Source organism: Pezoporus wallicus, unplaced genomic scaffold (assembly GCF_028554395.1).
Source record: "Pezoporus wallicus isolate ANWC-B61680 ecotype Strahan unplaced genomic scaffold, APGP_CSIRO_Pwel_v1 contig_4710, whole genome shotgun sequence".
Taxonomy (NCBI): domain Eukaryota; kingdom Metazoa; phylum Chordata; class Aves; order Psittaciformes; family Psittacidae; genus Pezoporus; species Pezoporus wallicus.
In genome coordinates, this window is record NW_026640647.1 from 4,066,474 (window position 1) to 4,084,162 (window position 17,689).

Below are 17,689 nucleotides of genomic sequence, written 5' to 3' on the forward strand. Positions count from 1 at the left end.
ATATTGTAGATCCTGCAGGAATGTCAGGGTTATGTTTCAAAACTGGGGCATTATCCAAACAGCTAAAAAAAGGATTTTCATCCTTCCATCCTGGTTGTGCAGTGACACACTGCACAGTGATCACATTACTCACCAGGCTTTATGTAGTGGTTCAGCACTAACCAGCCACAAATTGTCATGGGAGCTGGATAACTGAGCCTGGGTGAAGTTACGCAAGGACAGCTGAAGATGGAAAGAGGAGAAGATCTGGTGCAGCCACAGCAGGCAGCAAGTAGAGGACCTGAGCCAAGCATTCAGGTTGTTAGCATTCAGCTCACGCCTTCTTTCACAGCCTCGTTTCCCACCTTGCTTTGACAGATCACACTTTGATTTCCTCCCTTTCTCTCTCTGCTGCTCCTTCCCTTCAGCTCCCATTAAGCAGGTTTCCCTGTCTGACAGCATCTTCCTGTGACTCTGCAGTGCCTTTCCTTTAGCTGGCATCCCAGGACAAGCCAGCTGATGAGAAGGAATTTTTACAAAGCTCCTCATCAAGTGCACACCTAAATGTAACATGCAGCAGTGGTAGCAACAGTCATAGGAGGTGCGTACTTCAGTGTCATGGAGCTGGAAGCAGTACTAACAGGTCCTGTTACTGAGCAGGAGATGGGGAACAGAGAGGCTGAAGGGTAAAAATGAGTGGGAGAGCTTGTTGGTAGCAGAGAAGGTTTAGAAAAGACCTGGGGGGCACCTGTGGTTCCTTGTGTACCTTGATTCACTGTGAGAGAGGGAAAGTGAGTAATGGAGTCAATGTAGGCTCAGTTAATAGGATCTCTGATTAGAGAAAAGGCAACCAGTTCAAATGTAATGGAAGGGACTGACCTATTCCATGCAGCATAACTGAGGCAAGTAGCTAAAGAGGACCAAAAAAAAACCCAAAGCACTAGGTAATTCTGAACATGAAACTGAACAGCTTTAGCTGTGTTAGGTAAAAGAAATGCCTCACGCTCAGAGTTGCTCTAAAACACAGTCAGGGTTGCTCTGAACTTTTCCATTTTTACATGTTCATCAAAGGAGATGTCCACACCTCTGAGTGTGACCCATGATTAATGAAGACATAAGTAGGGTATTAGAGAAATATTTTCCTTGAGAAATAATTGCATCCTAGCACAGATTATCAACATATTGAAGAGCTTTTTGAACATCTAGCCAAGGTCAAGGAATAACTGACATGCTTCATTTCTAAGCCACAACTTCTTTTTTACCTGTCTCACATCATAAAATATTAACAGAGTTTGCGGCAACTACCCATGGGTGTAAATGCAAATGAAACACTTTTTCATTCTGACTGAAGGCCAGCTGGATAACGGCATTAGAAAACTGGGAATCTGGTTATTCAGGTGTCTGATATGAGACCATCAGTCATTGCTACATCTCATGTTTGGCATTGGCTCTCCCCACTGTGCTGGTGAGAGCTCCCCAGAAGGATTTGGTGAGGCTAGACCAACCACCCTACCCCACTCAGGCCATTGGTGTCCTTTGCATGTCTAGTGACAGGGTGGTCACTACAAATGTATTTCACTAGATGTTGTTGTAGAGATGTAAGACAAGAAGAAAATCGCCCATAACAAATGCAAATACATCAGCTCCTTTACAGTAGATGAGGTGAATGAACGGCACAACACCAACAGAAGAAAAGCTCTTTGTGTGCTCCAGGTTGTTGGAGGCAATTATATCATGCAGCAGTAGTCAGTTTGTATGAGGTGCCCATGAGCAATAGCAGGTATTATATCAATGCTTGTGCCTGTGAGATGATTAATAGTCTTTTCCTAGGCTAGTGAAGCCAAGGCATATTTAATTAATGTATTTCTTTATAAAGACTCACTGCAGTAGATAAGCTTTGAATACAAAGAGAAGATGCAGTAAGAAATTGCTACTGGCAAAATCATTAATTACTTATATATCGCAAGATTAAAGTATATTTTATAAAAAACATAACTGTGGGCAATCTTCATGTTTAAAAATGCCCTGGGGTACTTTTAAGAGGTACTTAGTGAGAATGAATCAAAATAATAAGTCATTTTCTTCCTTGGTTTGTAGAAACTTAATTACATATTAGTAATACCCACTTTAAGGACAAACTGTTTGCCAGATCATAAAAATGTTAGTAAGAACGCAGCCGTTCTAACTTGGGAACAGTCTAATAAGTCAACTGTGATGCTGATGCTTATTTTTACCATGTCACATCTTCCTATTTGGTCCTGTGTCACGTAAAATACTGGTCCCCTGTACAGTGATACAGTAATATTGTGGGGCACAACATAAGTACCCGGGACAGAAGAATCATTTTCCCACAGTGACATTATGGTTCTGATCCCAAATTTAGTCTCTCTTTCATTTTTATTTCCATGCAGCACCATCTCTGTGCCTCTGTTTCCTGTCTGTATTTAGTTAAGAGTAATTGCAAAGACAGCAAAAGAAATTCTGTGTTTACCACTTCCCAGGGACCACAGTGTTAGGAGCCATTCATTTAATTCTAATGGGCATGTGGAATTGCTTGGCTTGGCCAAGGTAACCATTCTGGTCTGACCCTCTCTTTTGCTGCAGAAGTTCAGGATTCAATGTCATGAGATATTTCTTGTTTTGAAAATAGGTAGCTATCCATTTCCCTGAGTGAAAGGCCTCAGATGGGTGCATGGGCTGGTGCTTGTTTCTGCCCACATGCTGGTGTTCCTCCTGCCTTTCCCTGTTGGGGTCACCTCCTCTCTGGCACGAGTGGCTGCTTTTACAGGCAGGCATGAGCTGCTCCTTCCTGTGCTTGGAGAGAGCAGGGCACCAGGATGAGTGAGGTAGAAGCTGAGAAGCCTCATTAGGACAGTTCTGGCCTTGAGCTGACAAGTTCTTCTGAGAGCTGGGACATAACCACTTGCACTCAGTGCCACTGTAGAGCACTAGATGGCTTTCCGGTCAGGTACGCTCACTTAGGTATGAGTGATGTGTAACCAAAGCCAGCTTGGGTCTGTTCCCAGCCCTCTCGGCATGCAACAGTGCAGGCTGCTGCCTCTTCTTGGGCCTTTCTGTCTCCTCCATGTGCCTCTCCCATGGCACCTAGTACCAAGTATTTTCTAGTATCTGAGGCACTCTCAGCATCTATCATGTGCAACCACTGATTTAATGACTACTTTATGAGGTTTTGAGAATGTTTGGGGCAAAAAAAGTTGTTGCTTGCAAAACTGCTCTCCTTGCTGAAGCGAAACTGTTGGGGACTATCAGGAGGTGTTTACTCAGGCAAAGAAGCTGGGATTTGCCTGAGTCCCAAGAGCCTGGCAAGTAAGCCAAGCAAAGTTTGAGTGTGTCGACTGTGGTTCAGACTTACTGCTCTCCCATGGACATGCTTTGTCTGTCTGCATACATATTTTCCTGGGCTATCTGTGCTTTGATGGATCAGCCCATACAATGTCTAGGAGTAGTACCACCAGGTACTTGCCTGCATGTTGATAGTAAATACATAATTAATATACCAACATGCTGACTTATTTATAGACAAAACATGGGAAGACAAAGATAAAGCAGCATTTACTGTTTTAGTCTTCTACTGATTTCTGCTAGACTCAGACACCCAAATGCTGGAATCTAACTAAAATGTGTTCATGGCAGGGGGGCTAAATCCTTTTTTCGGTGCCCATGATAAGATTTCACATCTGCTACCATGTGTTGTGTCTTACTAGGCCTCCAACTGCTAGTGCACGCTACAAGACATCAAGTAGTTAAATTTTCAGGGATCATTTCAGCACCTATCCAAGAGTGTCTCTGCTAATTATCCTGCATTTAAATTAACGCTGATTAGATTTAGAAAGAGAGAGGTTTTTGAATACAGAAGGCACATAATTATTAAATTGCTGATGCAGTTCACTCTTTGGGGGAGAAATCCACAATTTTATGATGTAGGTGGGATCAGCGCTAGCTCTGGTATAAGTGGTTTTATGCAGTGAAACTGTGCACAGAGAGCTTTTGGAGGATGATTGCCACAGATGACCTGTTTCTTCATCACAGTCATTTGTGACAATCGGCCTTACGTTGCTTGGGAGACCTGCAAGATCCAGACCTCTCACCTGGGTGGCAGAGCCCCATATGCACACTTTGAGGCTATTTGGAGAGGTAAAAGCCAGTTTTCTGAAAGATGTATGTACCAACTCTCTGGCTTCACCTCAGCTGGGATGAATTTGGCATCACTACAAAGTATTTGTTTTCTCTAGGAAGGAAAGCAGTACGTTATCATGTCGGGACGCGATGCTCGTGAGCTTGGAGCAGGTGACCCTTGAACAGTGACTATTATTCTAAAGCACCTTATGTGCAGTGGTGCCACACAGACTTTCCGCTGATCTTTGGAAGAACTAGGTCCACTCACAGCCTTAAGTTAAGGATTATTATAGTGGGATTATTATATATGGGAATGACTTTAATGGATACTCTGCAATACTCTAAAACCATCCTGTAAGATTTATTCGGGTCCTTTCACATCAATCCTTTTTCCTGCAGTTAGGCAAGAACCATGGCTTTGCTCTTCTGCATGCTACATAGTGGATGACAGAGCAGCATGGCAGAATCTTACTGATGTTTCATGTAATAAAGCACAACAGTAACAACATATTCTACTGCATGGCATATAATTTCTGCCAAAGGATTTGCACCTCTAGATCTTAAGTGAGAGCATGGTGAATCCACAATCCCCTGTAAAGCTGCAGCACTCATGTACTATTTACTTCTTTCCATGTAAGTGTTAGTTAGGCTTCCCATGCCCCCTGGAAAAATTCCTCATATATTATGTCCCTCCTTTTCCCAGCATATCTCTACTGACGTATGCACATCAGTGCTCAATTTGTGAAAATGGATGAAATATAAGCCATAGTGTCTTAGCAACAAATTCTTGTGATTTCCTGTCATCTCCTGACAGTAACAGTCCAGCAAGAGCAGTAGGTAGGAGTGGTTTATGAGGCATGGAGACTTCATGCTTGCCTTTAAATCCAGGGCTCACTGTATTATTCCATGTCTACTTGTTTCCAGGTCTCCCTAGGTAAATGTTTTGAATGTGACTACCCCAAAGGCTCTTTTTCCTGAGAGACTAAATGTCTCTCCTGGTGTCTAGTTCCCACATTGTTTGCGTTTCCTTTGTTGACGCGGTTCAGAGTGGTGTTTCTCACTTCTAAACCTTTTCAGACTGTGTTCCTTAGTGGCTTTTGAAGGCTCTGCTGCCTTGCTTCCAGACCAGCTCAGCTACAGTGGAGATTGGCTGAGCCAGTCTGCAATTGAGGGGCAGGTTTTACAAGCATATGAGGAAATGCAGAGCTTCTCTAACTGCCTAGTTATTTGATCAGGTTGGTCTCATACACATGAACTGAAGGACAACAAGCTAAAACATAACAGGAAGCTGCTGGCTTTCTGAGAGAGCGCTGAAGAGAAGGTGAAATGGTTCAGCAAGGTCACCATCCCCTTAGTCTTGTAAATACCAACCTGCTTAGCTTGAAGCAGTTTGTTTAAAAGTAGAGGGAAAGGTGAGGAAGGAGATAGGTTTAGATTGTTCCTTATTGAGCATGTGAAGAGTCTGGAGGAGGTGCATGGGAGTGCAACTTGTTCCTGGGCTCTTGGCATACTCTGAATGCAGCGGTGAGTGTGGTGAAGGCTCCCAGATTCCAAACTCCTTTGGAGGGCAAAGCTGTGCTCCTGGCTTTCAGGCTGTTCCATGGAGCTGTCTATGTCTGACGTGGGCCTGCATTTCATGATTTTTCTGAGATAGGGGGATTTAGAGTCCTTTAAATGATACTGAGTTACAAGATAAGGAGGTAAAAGCATGTGATTTACATGCAAAGCTGTTTCGATTAGTGTATTTTGTAAACCAAGGGAACAAAAACGTGTAAATATTGGGTAGGTGGATCCTTCTTGTACATGCTTATTGTAGGGGGGTTGGACTAAATGACAATGGACCTGATGACCATTGAAAGTCTCTTCCAACCCAAACTATTCTATGATTCTATAGCAGAGCGCTGTTTTCTGCTAATTTGGTTGGCAGATGCTTCCTGGAACTCTGCCCCATACTGCTCATAGCACTGGCTTTTGCCTTTCTTGTCCAAGCCGGAAGGCAGGAATCAGAGCTCTTTAAAAGACACCTGGCCTTGGTGGATTTTGTCCGTTGTATCTGGTGATGGGAACTTCTCAATTTACTTCAACAGTGTCTATCAGGGTAAAAAGAGTGTAATCCCAGTCCCTCAGCAGTACTAGTTAATCAACGGGAATATCCTGTTTTTCTTGGCTGTCAGCCATGCTGCCAGAGCATTGCTCCAGGGAGGATGTAGTGAGCAGTCTCAAACAAGTACAGCACAGCCTCAGTGGGTACCTGGCTGTTCTCTACGAGTGGTTTTGAAGCCTTAATGGTGTTCCTGACAAGGTCTCTGTTTTCTTGGCCAAGGAAAATTTCAAGACATGAATTGGATTTAGAGCAAATTAAATATTCATCTGTGTTTAAAATATACATGAAGGCCACCCAGGCAATCTTAAATCTGCAAATAACAAGTGCTACAGGGGTGGCTACTGGGGGAAGGGAGAGCAGTGATTGCCAGTGTTCACAGCTCTTGCTCCTTCATGATACTGTGAGTTTCTGAAGAGATGTGTTAAGGCATGAACTTGATGATCTTAAAGGTCTTTCCCAACCTAGCTGATTCCATGATTCTATGGGGTCCTAGGATGGCCTGACAAAGAGGAGAGGCTTTTTCCCATGTTAGTTATCCATGGGGTTTTGTCCAGTAATGTCACAGAAAGAGTGTTCCATTGACTGGCAAGAAGTGCTTCCTTCAGATCAGGCAGATCTGGTGCTTTAATCATCCATGCACAGGGATCCACCTGCACTCACACTCGCCTGCCTGCAACGCTGGGGCTTGTGATGAGCAGCACTCACCTTCCTACCTCGAGTGGCCCATGCAGGACCAAGCCCAGTTAATAGTTTCTGTTAATTCAGGGAGCATGCACCTTTTTCTGACTTTCCTCCAGCCTTTAACAGCTATTTTGGTGTGTAGAAAACAGGACTGAAAGGGCCTGTTGAGAGGCTTCACTGGGGTTCCTCCTGCTGCCCTAATGCAGGATCCAAATAACATTTAGCTGCTGTGGATATGAGGCCTGCTGAGATATTTGGCATGAAAAGTGCTTGGTATGAGACTGCGGTGTTCTGCATGCTGACACCCAGTGTCCAGGGTGACAAGTGACCCAGGGATCTGGAGTCACTTGGCACATGGGGAAAGAGCTGATAGCCAGAGTCATCTGAGCAGGAATGTGCATCTCTGCCATTTTTATCACTTCTCTCTTCCTCCTTCAATATCAGGGCTCTGCTCCCACAGGTGTTTCACAACAATGGGTTTAGGGACAAGACCCTCTTGCAGTCAGTGTGGGACCCAAGTGTAGGACAGACTGAAAAAGGAGGGTCATCAAAGTTCATCCAGAAAACAAGTGCTGTGAGCTGCCTTCTTGTGGTATAAACCTTTTAGCATTTTCCTGCAATCCAAAGGTCTGCATTTCAGATGTAAATATTATTTCTTCAGTTTCACTGGGATGGGTTTGTATGTCTGCACACATACTTGCATGTATATATGTATAGGAGGACAGACAGGCTACCGACTATGCAGAATAATAGTAACTTTGGGACAAAAAGAACAGACTAGGGAAATGAAAGATTGCATGAAAAACCTCTAGGGATATCTTGCTTATGTAATTTTCCTTGTGTTTGACTAAAATAAGCCAGAGGTAGATGGCAAGCATCTTGTGATGTGCCTTTTGAGTGACGTGACAAATTGCCAAAAGCCATGGATCCAGTGCCAAGCTGACAGTGTGCATGCAGGGTGAGGTACGCTGCATTGCAGCAATGGTGGTGTGAGACAGGGCCAGGAGCATGTGGGGTCACTGTGCCTGGCACCTCTTGTGCCAAGGCCACCTTGGCAGCATGGGCTTTGAGCCCAGTAGAGGGTTGGCATGCTGAGGTGCTGTGTGTAAGAAACCAATTTTAGCGTCACTTCACAAATTGAGGCTTGTCAAGATGTTTAAATAGAGCTAGTCTGCCAAAATAGATGTCTAACTCCCTCCTTGTGCAGGCTGCCAGCTCAGTGAAGCCCCTGCTTGGTTGGCTGTTCTGCCTCAGCTACCCTTCTGTGCCTCACTGTCATCTCTTGTCCCCAGCCTCAAATCCCCCTTCCCTCTGTGTTGCCCTAGTTGTACGTATTATCTCAATCATGCTGGAGCAGTGGGAGAACCACCACACTCTTTGTCTTATATGTGTATCCAATTCACCCCTATCCTTGATCCTGCACGTATGTGTGCCTGTGCAGAACTGAGCTGGAAGATGGATAGTACTGTGGGGACTGTGTTGGGGAGCGGAAAGATGACTGAATGGAATAATGTTTGTAGATGGTTCCCCACTAAAGGAGGATTTCTTTGGTGTGAAAACTGGGTCAGTGTCGTCTCCCATCCCTTGAAGGAGAAGACAGTGAAGGCAGGAACTAAAAGTGGCATAGGAACTTCAGCAACTTCTGCCACCATCCCCTCTCCTGCAACGGTGACATTTTCAGCTGAGACACGGATATCAAAGACTGCCGTACCCAGCAGTGGAGTTAATTAACACAACCTGGAAGACGTGGAAGTTGGGAATCTTGTTTGTGCCAGTCTTACAACATGACCTCATTCAGAGGAACTAAAAGGGCTATAATGAAAGTATAAGTTTCAGCAGAAATTCACGCATTTCTTGCTTTTATCTGTCAGTGGCTGTACTAACAAAGAAAATGAGCAGCTGCCTCTGTGAGGTGTTAAAGATTGCATTATAACCCAAGCCGAGCTGCCAGCCCTGCTCAAGCAGCAAGGCCCTGTGCCAGAGGGGTGGGAGCCATTCCTTTCCAAGATTATGGGGTGGCACTGGGCTTGTGCCCCAGCTTGTGCCCCAGCAGCTCTCCAGCCCCAGTGTCTGCCACTAGTGAGAGGTTGACAGCATCACATAGATCATTACACACAAAACTGGAGAGTTCATTGGTGTTTTCCTTTGCTCCCTTGTGCTCACTGTTGATGTTATTCCAGGGTGGTCAGTTGAACAGTGTGATATTTCTCATGTGCTGAGACACACAAAATGGATGTATTTTTTTTGGACTCAGGGACTGACTATGGTTTAGAAAACTCCGGTTATCTCTTTATGCAGCTTGGAGGATTGTCCCTTAAATAATACGTAAGCAGAGAGATTCAGTTGCATGGTTATTTATTATTGAAAAGACATTACATTTTTAAATCATTTCAGTTGTATTTTAATCTCCATTATTTAACGAATTCGCTTTACAACCTAGAATTTGCTTTCACTGTGCTCATCTCATCCTTCCCCAGCTAGCACATGCTGCTGCTTCCGGCCCATGTAGAGATGATGGTGATGGTTCCTGCCAGGGTGTTTTGTCTTCCTCCTGTTTTAAACTGTTGAATAGTGTGGTTGTGAATCAGTGTCCTGTATCCTGGTAAAGATCTAGTGGAGCTGTGATTGCTTCAGGGCTAATGAAATACGGTGGAGAAAACTCCCTTTGTTTTCCTCCAAACGTGGAGCTCCATGTGTCAGCTCAGCACCCTGCCTGAGTCAGGGTAACCCACAACCTTTGGGAGGAGTTGTACCCAAAGCAGCCGTGTTCCTCTGCTATTAAATTCCCCAGTTCATTCAGACACAGGGTTTTGTGCCACTGGGAGCTTCTCCTTTCCACAGCCTGCATGTGCATTGCTGTTGTATGAGGGAGCATGAGTCTGAGTGCAGGGCTCCATTTCTAGGTGGTCCGTGGCAGGAGAGAGCAAGGGGAGTTTCTGCCTGAAGCCTCCCTCCACAGGCATACTTTTCTGAATTTGTGTAGAGCTGTTGAGTATCAGGAATAGACCAGGATACTGATTACTGCGTGGTGGGAACATTAAAGAGAGAATTGCTTGTACGTTGTTTTTTCTCCTGTGTTTGCTTATTGTTCAGTCTGAATTGTGCCGTTCTCTGGGAGCTGTAAACTGATGCTAGTCTGAAATGGTTATGTTTGAAATGTCAGCTTTGGTGTGTGCCAAGAGGATTAGCATCTTCTAAAAATTACCTTTGTGGTATATTTTGAGCTCGTTACAGCTACTGCCAGTGGATCACATACAGTTTCCCAGCGCTTACAAATGATGGAATTTGACTGCCCCTTTTGTTCTGTGAATTATGTGCCAGCATCTATGAAACCTCACTCCCTGTGGGGAAACGGGTGTCTAATTTAAGCTAATTCCCTGGGGGAGCTCGGGAGGTGATGAAAGCTGCCGGTTGCTCCACTGAAACTTCCTCCTCTGCCGTTGTTGAAGATGGTGTTTGGGTTTTGCCTGGCCTCAGTCAAATCTGGTAACAGACTTTACCACTGAGTTTTCTGAAGCTTAGGGGCATATCTCTTTATGAGTGCCAAGTCCTTCCCCTTTTCATCCTGAGCATAGATAGGAATTCTCTCTCCTTGTGTCGGGATGTGCATAACACCATTGCTAGCCAGGACCTTTGATGACTTCTGCACTTGTGTGAGTACAGAAGTCAGGAGAGCTGACCTTGAATCCAGCGGGCAGCAGTTTGCTGGTGTGACCTTCCCTGTTTCATTGTGCCAGTCCAGCTTCCATTGCTGCCTTCTGACACTGAAAAGAAAGTGTTCACCCACACTGCTTACGTATTCCGAGGGCTGCGGTTAAAGTAAAACACTATTTAACTCAATGGTGGTATTGATTCATTTTCGTAGTCTCGGGCCACCAGCAGGAAAGGGCTGCGGAGTAAAGACTTCAGTGTTAATACGCATGATTATTGGCAATATGGACCTGCAGGGAGGGCTTGGACAGTTAGTCAAAAGCTACAAATGGCATTAAGCAAAAGTTGCATGTGTTCAGTGAGACCGGGCGTTTCCTTTGCAGTTATTCTCTCCCAGCAACACTACTGGATCCCAGAAGCCCTAAATGTGGCAGGTGTTCCCAACGGTTTGCACAGGAGCTAGGGAAATATGAGGCCCAAGTGCTTGTAGGTATGAACAACAGAGTGGGAAACTATATTGTATCCTTGACAGCTATAGTCTTCTTTTACCTGGGTCAGTTGAAATCAAGTGCAAGGTAATGAGCTCTGCAGGAGGCAAAGGACCCTTTCCTATATGTCGTTTCCCCTGGTACAGGTAGGATCCATTTGGGGAGGAATGTTGAATCAGAAGCAGCGATTCTGTTGCTTGTGGCAGCTGCTGTTTATTTTCAGATCACAAAAAGAAAAAGATGGCCTTGCTTGTGTCAGGCTGTGACCATGAGAGCAGAATAAAAAGATGCATTCATAGCTTTTCATCCTTTCCAACACTCACCAGTAACTGTGGAGGTATTACTACAGCCCTCTATCGGGCTTAAAATTTGAGTTCAGTTTTGCCTAAAGGCCTATTACTATCTGTGTCATGGCATCATAATGAGCTGGAAATTAAGCTTGTTCTGTTTCCCTCATTGACATTTTGGGGCAGTGAATGTGTAAATGAATATTACATTCAGGTCTCCATCCTGCACCACTTACTTTTGTGCTTGGCTCACTCTGTTTGCTTTGTGTCTCCATTCCCATCCTTCATGGAGAGTTCTCACATCCAGACGTGCCTGTTTCTGACCCCTCACAATTTTATTCTCTGCTCCCAGTTGCTTTGTTTTGGTAGCTCACTGTCTGCTGGGTCAGTGTGCTGTTTACAACAATAACCATACTGGCTCCTGGTTGTATTTGGCTTCTCATCTGCACAGGAAAGGCAAGGGTGGGATTCTCCCAAGGGCCCTGTTAGCATGTGGGGTCTGTGGCTGCTGTGCCTGCAGGACCCTCTTTGACCTCTGGCTAGGTGAGTGCAAGCAGAGAAGGTGGCTTAGCTCTGCTTTTGCTCAACTTGCTGGCCAGTCTCACTAGCAAACACACCTTTGATTGCAGGTCCCTGGACAGGGAATGTCCCAGCCAACAGGGATGAGATGGGTAAGCATTTGCTTAGGGATCTTCTAAAAGCCTGTTCCCTCCTGGCAGTTATACAGCAGTTTGTGTCATTTTGTTCTTTCTTCACTTAATCTTTCATGTGATTTGAAGTTTTTGGTCTCATCTTAAAGCTTTCTGCTTTAGCATAAAGTTCTTTCTGGTATGTGCTGCTTGTGAACAGGTTGGAAACTGACTGCCCTTAGCACTTTGCATGAGGGGAGGAGAGCAGCCAAACCAGAGGGGTGTCATGTCCCCTCTTGGTGAGTAGGCATGGGGAGCTCGGGGTTTTCTGCAGCTGCCTGCCCCCCCGTCAGCTGGTGATGTTTGCCAGAGCCACTGCAGCAGGAGGATTTGCAAACCATAGAGTTCCTAAGATATATTAGTGTCTGTGCCAGGTGGCTACTCAGAGGCAAGGAGAGCGCAAGGGGCTTTAGGCAGAAACAAGCACTGCATGAGTATGCTCTGTTACCTGTCCAGAAACGCAGTGCTCTGACAGGTGTAATTTCATTTCATCCTGATTATATTATCTCAGTTAGCATTAAGCACAGCTGCAGGTATTATTTTTAGCTGTTGTCCTAAGCAGCAGTCTGAGGAGAGCCATGAGTGTTTGTGCTGCATCAACTCTAGCACTCCCTTCCCACCAAAAGACACCAAACCAGCACAGGTGACTGTTGGCTTCAGTCAAATCAGAATCAGCTCAGGGATGCTCTATAAACCCTTCCCCATTTCTGGAGAACTTATGGGGGATTTTGCTGTCAGCACTTGTGATGAAGGACATGATTTTGATGCTAGCTGGGCAGCTGTGAGTCAGTGCAAAGGGCGCTGGGAAGTGGAGAGTTGGGGAGGTGCCAGCTATTCCCAGACAAGTGCTCAGGGCTTGCTTTGCACAGTGTTTTGTTAGCTGCAGAACATTGCTTTTCCTGCACCTGGGCCTTTCACTTGGAAAAATTAAATGCAAGAAAACTGTGTGCTTTCTGCCTCATTTTTCTTCCCTTTGTTTTGTTTTTCTGGGGCTCTCTGGACTTCATTGGATTTACCAGCTGGTGCATGTGGAGAACTGGGTTTTGTGAGCAAAGGACTAAGAAATGAATGCCTGGACATACAGCTTTGACTTCCATCTCACGGCTGTGTATCAAAACTAAATAGTGCCCCTATCTCTCCAGTGATATGGGGTTTTCTTAGTATTGATTGTGCACTCCTGGGCTCCCAGCCAACCCTTTGATTTTAAAGTTATCACCAGAAATAAAGGCTGGCTCCTAGTGTGGAGGGGTTGACAGTGAGAGTCTGTACATTTGTGGCTGTGCTTGCGAACTGCTAGGTGTAGTGCCTGAGAGACACACACAAGCAGCTGAACAGCTCAGCACATGGCTAACATCAAATTAATGCCATTATTTCTGAAAGCAAATTCCTGCTGCAACGCAGTTACAGACAATCGATGTTCACATTCATTCCTTTTGACAGCCTGATACAAGGTAATTTGATTTAAATGTCCAGATGAGAGAGAAGCAAGAGGCACTTCTTAAAAAATGAAAATAAAAGCCCACTCTCTTCATACATAAAATGCCTGCTTGAAGGAACAGATTAGCAGCCATATAGTGCAATTGATTTGCAAGAGCCCATGGATTTCAGTGGAGAGCTCTGTTTAAAGATCAGTAGGGAATGTTACAGCACGAGTGCTTTTGCCACTTAGGTATTCAAGCAAATGCTTGATGTTAATTCCTTCTTAGGCTTTGGTCTAGGGCCAGTAGGGTTTGGAAGGGCATTTGACTGGGTTTCAGAGAGCAAGCTGGCCATGTATGACTTTGCCTTTACTTCATTAGGGAAATCCTGTAAGAGAATGGCAAATACAGACCCTCTTTCCAAAGTTGCCATGGCTGCAAAGGCAGCAATGTACACGCACTGGCAAGGCCAGCAGCCAAAATCAGAAGTTTTACTAAGTCTTCGCTTCTTTGCTAATTGCATGACCTTTTTGAGGTTCTCTTTGTATGATGGAAGTGTTTGTTCATTTCCACCTCCCAGGCTGCCCTCGAGGTCTGTGTTGCAGGATTTGGGAATGTACAAGTGGTGGACTGGCACTGGTGAGACTTGCCCTGTGCAGAGTCTCTCAGTATCCAGCACTGCCATTTACATTTTAACTGCACCTTTCCAACAGCTGGAAAAGAAGGCAAAACATGCCATGGGTGTTTTTGAGTGGAGTGCCATACTGGCAGAGGGCTGGTGTTCTGTCTTCCCAACCACTTACATCACTGCTTGTGTTCTGGGATTCACTTCTTGGCTGTGCAACTGTCAGTAGCCTCCTAGAAAACTAACCAGGCTAACATGGAACACCAGTGTAGATCCCTTTTTAATCATCCTCTACAGTGCAGACTTTTGGGGTGAGACCCAAAGGGCAGATGAAATGAGTTTAAAAGCTTTGGGCTTTGTATGGGGCAATATTGTTCTTAACATACCACAGTTACAATTTTGTCATCAGGCTCCATCCTGGGTACCCGCCAGCAGTCACAAAACCATTGGGTGTGTTAAAGGAGTAGTCTAGCCCATGGCTAGAACCACCAATGAGGTTAGGATTTGGTCTGTGTTACAAGTTAGAGCTGTTCTGAATCTTGCTTTGATACTTATTGGTTCTATTTCTTATAATTTATTTATTAATTTTTATTAATTTCTTCTGTGTCCCTTTACTATGGTATTTGAGCAACTCCTTTGGTTGCAGAGATCTGTGCCTCAAAGAGAACTGAACTAGTACACTGGAACCTGCTGGGTGCTCAGGGCAAGCCAGGACTGAACGGGTTCTGTGGAGTGGGTGTAATCCAGATTCCTGCCTGCTTTCCATTGAACTGCTGAGAAACCCTTCTGCTTTTGTACAAGGCTGGGTTCTTTGGAGTAGCCGTGTAAATTTTACCAACCACCTGGAGTAATGCTGGGCTTGTTCCCTTGCTCTTACAACTGACTGCAGTGGAAAAGAGACTGCGCTGCAGATAGTGTTTGCAGAGGTGGTTACCCCTTAGCTCTTCACCCAGCAGTTGTCCTAAGTTAGGTGCTTGCTGGCAGGAGGCTGCTCGCTGGGACATACCACCTTAGGGCTGTCGTATCTTGGCAAGTTGGAGGGTGTCCTCAAGGCTGCCAGTGTTCCTTGAAGGTGTGGTTCCAATTCAAGACTTGTATACATATCAAGTGTAAACAGGATATTTTTCCTGCATAGGTAGTAAAGCAGCTGGGAAACAGAGCATAGCCAAGTCTTGTTCTGTGCTCCCAGTGCTTTTCCTGGTGAAATGAGCTTGAGTTCTAGTGCTGCCTGAACCCGCTCAGCCCCTAGTTTAACAGAGACAGGTGGGAAAGCCAGCATCCGTTCATGAAAGAAATGGAGAAAGAATGAAATAAAGAGTAATCTGGGTTAGTTACAGAATACTAGGAATTACTCCTTTGAGTTTTCCTCCTCCTCTCTATCATTTTCCTCATCCTTGCTCTCTTAGGTGTCCCAGCTGCTGTCAACAATGCATTGATCAGATCAGCCCTAGAGCTTCTGACCTTGTTGTGGCATAACCTTTGATTCACTTTTAACACGCATCTAAAACCTCATGTTTATTGTGTTTTTAATCACGTAACCTTGTGTTAAAGCTGCACGCAACAATCTGTTCCACAATAGTTTCTCTTTCCTGCTCTTGCTTCCAGAGATTGAATGCTTCATAATGGTGGCTGCCTTTCCCTGGGTGGGTATTTTCTTTCTCATACATCTCTATGGGATATAATTGATTCTCAGCTGTGTTTCCTTCTTGCAAATTTTTGCTAGACCCCGCTTTGGGAAATGGGAGGGAAGGTCTCTGGCTGTCAGTAACACACTGATACACCAAAACGAGATGCTCAGTTTGAAGTCTGAAAATTACTAGCAACTACTGAGAAAGATGGTGACTCAGGCTCCAGTGAGGACTTGGTTGGGCTGCCCAGTTTACTCGGTGGCAAAGCTGTTGCTGATTTCAGCCAGGTAGAAACAAGCCTTTGCATTTGGTTCAGAATTGGGTATGTGGGAAGCTATCCCAAAACCCAGGCCTTAAATGATACCCAGTAGCCCTATAAGTGCCATCTTATATATGCATGGCCTTTTTATTTTCCGGACAGGAAGTGAATTTCTGCTATGCAAGGGTTTAAAATAAACTTGCAAGTAATGTTTGCCCCCTGCTTTTCCTCTGGGTAACTCATTTTTGCAATCCTTTATTTTGCAGTAAGAAATGATTATACGCTTTGTGTATAGTCTTTCTGTACAGTAATTTTTCATGATGACATGTGCATTATGGTCTCTATCACAGAGAATAAAGCAAAGCTCTTGACATCTGCAGTAATAATGAAAAGGGTGGGTTTTTAAAGTCTGCGTTGATACGGAAATAGTCTATATTTTTGGAGTACACAGTTCTGAAATGTGGATGTATCATAATCAAATACATATCAATTGTTCCCACATTTAGCTTTGAAGGAGGCATGGAAAAATATCTGCTTTTTGTAATAAGTTTAACATAGCAGTCTAATCATTTCATTAATGATTTCCTCCTCAGGATCACATTTTCAAAGCCATGTACAATCATTTAATTGTGTGCCTCCTTATTAATATTAAACACAATTAAAATCCCACTATGCCACTTTGAAAATGCACCCCTTGTGGTAAGTGCAGCTTCCATGCAGAGTATCCCAATATCACAGCAGCTCTTCAGCATTTCTGCTTTCCAAGTCCTGGGGCACGGACTGTCAGTGCCGTTACCTTACCCATGTTACCTCTGAAATGCAGAATGACACAGTACTTGTGGTTTTATTTGGCCATGTCTGGCTTTTTCAGCCAACCACTGTCAGCCACTGGAGGTTTTCCTTTGTGATTAAATAATAATCCAAGAGGTTGTTTGTTTGAGAAGAAGTTAAAAAATAACAGCAATATCATGAGCATGATGTGGTACGGGCGGTAAGACCTCTGTTATTTATCGTTTGTTTATTCGTCCCTTGAGGAGCGGAGAGGAAAGCTCCCATAATGTGCTGTCAGAGAATGTGTCTGCCAGGAGATAAGCAACCGTCTGCTTTAGCAAGCAGCAGATTACAAAATGGCCTTCGCAGCCACTGTTTCAGCCTCCCTGAAAACACAGCCAGTTTTGATCGCCAGGAAAGCCCTATTGCACAACATACGGTTTTCTACTTCACCAGCAGTAAAGGAAGGTGCTTATGTGGGGCAGCCTGCCAGTGCAGTTCACTTCTGCACAGGCTGAGTGGTGGCCTTTCAGCATCCTCCTGCAGTCCCTTAATGCTGGTGTAGGCAGCTGCCAACATGGGGACTATGGGTCCTGCCTGTGCATTAGCTGGGGTCCCAGTACTGATGGGTGCCCAGAATGAGCAGTGCCATGACCTGCATGTCATAGGGTGTTCCCTAGAAAGCATAGGAATAGAAATAGTAATTATTAATGTACATACCTATGCCCATATATTTATATTTATGTAGAAATACACATGCAATGTATACAAAAATACCATGGAGTTGAGCACAAAATGGTGCCGCTTGCCTAACCCACCTTCTCTTCCTGTTTCCCCAGCCTCAGAGTCTGGGTTGTTGTTGGATATAAGGAGCTGTCATCTCGGCTCTGTAGAAACTTCGGAGTTTGGTTTGACAAAAAAAAAACCCAAACAAATTAATAAAACAACGTACAGAATTCATCCCATCTGTGG

General features: G+C 44.7%; 1 protein-coding gene across 2 annotated transcripts in view; it reads left to right on the forward strand.

Annotated features, from left to right (window-relative positions):
- The window catches only part of PLCL1 (phospholipase C like 1 (inactive)), a 208,882-nt gene that overhangs the window by 186,862 nt on the left and 4,331 nt on the right, over window positions 1-17,689 (forward strand). The window lies entirely within an intron of this gene.